Raw genomic sequence first — 6,688 nt, forward strand, 5'->3', positions numbered from 1 at the left:
ACAGAGCTTCAAATTCATGGCTATCTTGAATTGACATCACTTTCAAACTAGATGGTTCATCCAAACCTCAGTTGACACCCATAATTCAAGACTTCTCCATTTTGGCAATGATAGCAGATTTGATAAGCATCCCTACTTCACTTACATACACTAAAATTGATAGCTACCTCGGATTCACATCATTGTCACAAGAGATTGGTTCCTTTATATCCCTGCAGACACTTGTGATCTTTTATCATCCATGTATATTAGAAAGACTTAAAAGGGAAATAGATGAAGATAGGCCCAATAATCTTCAGTCCTAGATATTGATATGTGGTGAAGATTGGACTAATATAGAGTTAGTTCAGGTTTGAAATCCCAATCTTTCTTCTCATTTTTTATGGTTTTGTTTTTATCAATATGCTTTGTTTACATTCTATATGGTAACTTTTGTATGTATTAGCATATAGATCAAAAAGGACTTAGATGATTAATTTGAAAAGTTTGCATCCTCAATTAATTAGTAATTAAAGACCAAACTAATCATATTACTTTAAGTCTTGCATTGTAAGAGTTTGGGAAAATGTTAGGGTTGACTGAACTACTATTTTATAACAGATTTTGCCTTACTCAAGAATCTTGTGATTATTCCTTAGCACAATCATTTCTCGTGTCTAAGAAATTCATATCTACTACATGTCCAAAGAATTTAGTAGCATTCAAAATTTATGCTTTCTTTCAAGTCAGGTGTATTGCTTGCAGTTCTAACATGTTTCCTATTTTGAACGTTGTATTGTTATTTTACTATCAATGTGTTAAGAGCATTATACTCTATTTTCTATAATGTTGTTTACTTGTCATAAGTATTAATTATTTTATTGCAAATGTACTTGTTGCCAAGTTAAAGCAAAAGAGGAAAGTGAGGATTTTTCATGGACCAATGCCTTTCTCAGTTGCTGCCACACTTGACTTCTCTCTAAGTTGTTGAAAATTTAAAAGTGTGGTAGCATAAAGTATTCAGCTCAAGTGCTTTAGTGACTCACTACCCTTGAAGCTTTAGAAGTTGTCAATACAATTGGGGTTTCAACATGTAACCATTTTGGAAATTCTAAGAAGTGTAAGTATTATGGTTTTACAACTTTATTAGACTAGATAGGCAACTTCAAATTGCTGAATGCCCTGAATTAAAATCACTACTAGAAGGAACCCATGAGCACTCTATAGAAACTCATTGTAAGAGTTTGGGAAAATGTTAGGGTTGACTGAACTACTATTTTATAACAGATTTTGCCTTACTCAAGAATCTTGTGATTATCCCTTGGCACAATCATTTCTCGTGTCTAAGAAATTCATATCTACTACATGGCCAAAGAATTTAGTAGCATTCAAAATTTATGTTTTCTTTCAAGTCAGGTGTATTGCTTGCAATTCTAACATGTTTCCTATTTTGAATGTTGTATTGTTATTTTACTATCAATGTGTTAAGAGCATTATACTCTATTTTCTATAATGTTGTTTACTTGTCATATGTATTAATTATTTTATTGCAAATGTACTTGTTGCCAAGTTAAAGCAAAAGAGGAAAGTGAGGATTTTTCATGGACCAATGCCTCTCTCAGTTGCTGCCACACTTGACTTCTCTCTAAGTTGTTGAAAATTTAGAAGTGTGGTAGCATAAAGTATTCAGCTCAAGTGCTTTAGTGCCTCACTACCCTTGAAGCTTTAGAAGTTGTCAATACAATTGGGGTTTTAACATGTAACCATTTTGGAAATTCTAAGAAGTGTAAGTATTATGGTTTTACAACTTTATTAGACTAGATAGGCAACTTCAAATTGTTGAATGCCTTGAATTAAAATCACTACTAGAAGGAACCCATGAGCACTCTATAGAAACTCATTGTAAGAGTTTGGGAAAATGTTAGGGTTGATTGAACTACTATTTTATAACAGATTTTGCCTTACTCAAGAATCTTGTGATTATCCCTTAGCACAATCATTTCTCGTGTCTAAGAAATTCATATCTACTACATGGCCAAAGAATTTAGTAGCATTCAAAATTTATGTTTTCTTTCAAGTCAGGTGTATTGCTTGCAATTCTAACATGTTTCCTATTTTGAACGTTGTATTGTTATTTTACTATCAATGTGTTAAGAGCATTATACTTTATTTTCTATAATGTTGTTTACTTGTCATATGTATTAATTATTTTATTGCAAATGTACTTGTTGCCAAGTTAAAGCAAAAGAGGAAAGTGAGTATTTTTCATGGACCAATGCCTCTCTTAGTTGCTGCCACACTTGACTTCTCTCTAAGTTGTTGAAAATTTAGAAGTGTGGTAGCATAAAGTATTCAGCTCAAGTGCTTTAGTGCCTCACTACCCTTGAAGCTTTAGAAGCTGTCAATACAATTGGGGTTTTAACATGTAACCATTTTGGAAATTCTAAGAAGTGTAAGTATTATGGTTTTACAAATTTATTAGACTAGATAGGCAACTTCAAATTGTTGAATGCCTTGAATTAAAATCACTATTAGAAGGAACCCATGAGCACTCTATAGAAACTCATTGTAAGAGTTTGGGAAAATGTTAGGGTTGATTAAACTACTATTTTATAACAGATTTTGCCTTACTCAAGAATCTTGTGATTATCCCTTGGCACAATCATTTCTCGTGTCTAAGAAATTCATATCTACTACATGGCCAAAGAATTTAGTAGCATTCAAAATTTATGTTTTCTTTCAAGTCAGGTGTATTGCTTGCAATTCTAACATGTTTCCTATTTTGAACGTTGTATTGCTATTTTACTATCAATGTGTTAAGAGCATTATACTCTATTTTCTATAATGTTGTTTACTTGTTATATGTATTAATTATTTTATTGCAAATGTACTTGTTGCCAAGTTAAAGCAAAAGAGGAAAGTGAGGATTTTTCATGGACCAATGCCTCTCTCAATTGCTGCCACACTTGACTTCTCTCTAAGTTGTTGAAAATTTAGAAGTGTGGTAGCATAAAGTATTCAGCTCAAGTGCTTTAGTGCCTTACTACCCTTGAAGCTTTAGAAGCTGTCAATACAATTGGGGTTTTAACATGTAACCATTTCTTTTTGTTCTTATAGACAATAGAACAATGTGGTAATTGCATGACATACAATTTGTAATAGATGGTCAACTATATATTAAGTAATCTTTAATTGCCTTGGAGTTGAAACGTTTGATGTTGATAAGGTTTGATAATTCTTGCTTTGGTGCTTTGTTGGATTTCAATTCAGGTAATTAATTGATCTTGTTATGATTTTTTGATTGTTATTATAACTATCGTGATAATCATTCTTATTTTATCGTGGTAATTGACTTCACTGACTTTATGCCCAACCTATTATTGTTAGTATTCCATTAACATACCTCTAATGCCACCACTAATAAACATCATGTGTTTATATTTATAACACGTTTCATTACTGAAATAATTTAATATTTTCAAATTTCTTTTTAGAGTGTGAGAAATAACCATTAATCTTTACAACAGCATAAGTATCATTGATTTGATATTGCTTTCTTGAGTAATTTGGCAATTTAATTATGAAGTTTAGTTGGACATTACTTGAGATTCATGTCTTATGTATATGGTATATTTTCCAAACTTCAATTATATTTAGTAGACTTGTAAGTGGTGTTTGTCTATGAGTTTCAACTCTTGAAAACTATTATTGGAGTCTAAGTTCACTTTCAATAAGGAAAAAAAAAAATCAACCTTTTCCTCAATTGTGTAATTTTATTCACTATTGACATGCCCTTAAATGGCATTGCTATTATTTGTAGGGAACATTGTCAAGTTCCATATTTGTCTAGAAAGTTAGAAGAAGTATTTAATTTGACATGGTTTGGACATCTTGCTACTATCTTTTTAAATTAGTTATCAATAATTTTTCAAAGTTGACCTTTTTGTTTATCTCATACTCCTTTTATATTAAAAGGTATCGCATGGGTATTATGTAGAGGAATCATGCCTTCTTTAATTGAGGTGAGCCTCTTGCAAAATATTTCAGGTTTGCTCTCATTCCATTTGTTACTTCATGTCTATTTTTTTGTAATCAATCAAGCAAGAGTTTCTTACTTGTACAATGGTGAACTTGCTTGCATGAATAATACTCTTTTTACTATTTTTTTCTTTCTTTATTATATTCATTGATACGCTTAGAAGTGAATAGTGAACCAGGTTTTTTGTTAAAAGAAATCAAATATTGGTAATTATTTAGTATCATGTTTGTAATAATCAATTATTGATTGTAAAGATACTTGGCTTAATCAATTATTATATTGAAATCAATTTAGTACTATGACTAATACCAAAAGGATAATATTTAGTCTTGTTTGACCATTAGTCACTATTCTAGAGACAAATGCTCACAAGTTTTGCATCTTTGAAGCATATGAGAAAAGTTGGTTCAACTATATCACCAACTTACAAGCTCCTTATAGTGTCCATATATATAACCTTCGTTGTTCAGGTTTATGATTCATATCTTTTTTTTTTTCATCTTTTTATTGTTTATAATTTTTTAATTGATTTGTTTATAAATTTTTAAACTTTATTGGCAATACTAATTATTTTTTTTTATTCTCATGTGCAATAGAATAATAAGTTGAATAAGAAGCATAAACTACTTAATTGGTATAACCGTTTACTCAATTCTCTTCTCATATATTTTTGTTCAAGGTAATCAAAGTATCATTCTTTTTATTTTTAAAGGTACTTGAACTCAGTGAGGACCATTCCCAAAACAAGCAATCATTACAGTTGGATTACTGATATCATATCCTTGATTGACATCTATGCCATTACATTTGCATCTAAAGGATTTATAATGAAAAAATATCTTTTTTATTTCCATTTTCCTTCCTTCTTTTGACCATAATTTGTGTGCTTATTGATAGCATTCATACCCTAATATATTTGCTAGCATATATATGCATATCATAATCTATTGAATTTTTTAGCATAAGGTCTTAGAGTATTCACATATCTCTAGGTTCTATATATTTATAATTTTTACAACATCAAATGAAGTATATGAACCTTATCCTGAAGGTGAAGTCTCTTTAAAGGGAGTTTCAACATGTTAGCAATTACCTAACTTAATAATCTAACAATTTGGCACTATATATAATTTTGCAACTCTTTCATAAAGTAATTGTGTTACCTTTATTCACATTTTCTATCTTTATTTTAAAAAAAATGAATTGGTAATTGTGTGTCAAATCTTGCTTACAATCATTAATAGGTACTTATATGCTAAATGGATAAAGTTATTTTACAATTGTTTCAACATATTTGGAATATATATATATATATATATATATATTTATAGATGTAATCACTACCAAGCCAATGCGAAAAGCTATAACAATGAGGATTACAAAGCTTCAATTATGTCTTGGAGATTCATATTGACAAGTTGTAAATGGTGGGTGAAGTCTCTTTAAAAGGAGCTTCAACATGTTAGCAGTTACCAAACTTAAGAATCTAACAACTTGACACTATATATCATTTTGCAACTCTTTCATAAAGTAATTGTGTAACCTCTATTCACATTTTCTATCTTTATTTTAAAAAAAAAAATGAATTGGTAATTGTGTGTCGAATCTTGCTTACAATCATTAATAGGTACTTATATGCTAAATGGATAAAGTTATTTTACAATTGTTTCAACATATTTGACACACAAGTACCTATTAATAAGTATATATTTATAGATGTAATCATACCTAGCCAATGCGAAAAGCTATAACAATGAGGATTACAACGCTTCAATTATGTCTTAGAGATTCATATTGACAAGTTGTAAATGGTGGGTGAAGTCTCTTTAAAAGGAGCTTCAACATGTTAGCAGTTACCAAACTTAAGAATCTAACAACTTGGCACTATATATCATTTTCCAACTCTTTCATAAAGTAATTGTGTAACCTCTATTCACATGCTCTATCTTTAATTTTTTTTTTTTTTTAAAAAAAATGAATTGGTAATTGTGTGTTGAATCATTCTTACAATATTTAATAGGTACTTATACACTAAATTGATAAAGTTATTTTACAATTGTTTCAACATGTTCTGAAAACAAAAAAGATTAATAAGTATATTTTTTCTAGATGTAATCACTACCAAGCCAATGTGAAAAGCTATAACAATGAGGCTTACAAAACTTCAATTATGTTTTGGAGATTCATATTGAAAGTTGTAGATTATGGATGTATAGTATAGGAGTTAGATTGAGTTTATCATTCTATCTTTGACATCTTAGTTTTCTATGTATTGTCCATCATATATATTTGTCATCTATTCTTTACAACCAATTTTTTAAGGACTTCTATGATTTGTTTAAATTTATATATTTGTTTTTATTTGTACTAGAACTTCACCAAGCTACAAAAGCATCACAAGTATTGCAATTGGAGTTCATGGATCAGGTATTTTAGTAGTTTTTGTACCTGAAATTTTTTTATGATACTAATGAGGATGTTTACCTTGATTAATTTAACACTTATATTGCAAATATCTATATAGGAGTTCTATACATTTATTTAAACATTTATATACATATTTATCCTCTTTCTAGCACATTCTAATGATATTTTTAACATTGATATAAGTTGTTTGCTTGAAGGTTTCAACTATTGAAAATTATTATTCAAGCCTAATGTTAATCTTTT

The sequence above is a fragment of the Vitis vinifera genome, chromosome 19, assembly GCF_030704535.1.
Source record: "Vitis vinifera cultivar Pinot Noir 40024 chromosome 19, ASM3070453v1".
NCBI lineage: Eukaryota > Viridiplantae > Streptophyta > Magnoliopsida > Vitales > Vitaceae > Vitis > Vitis vinifera.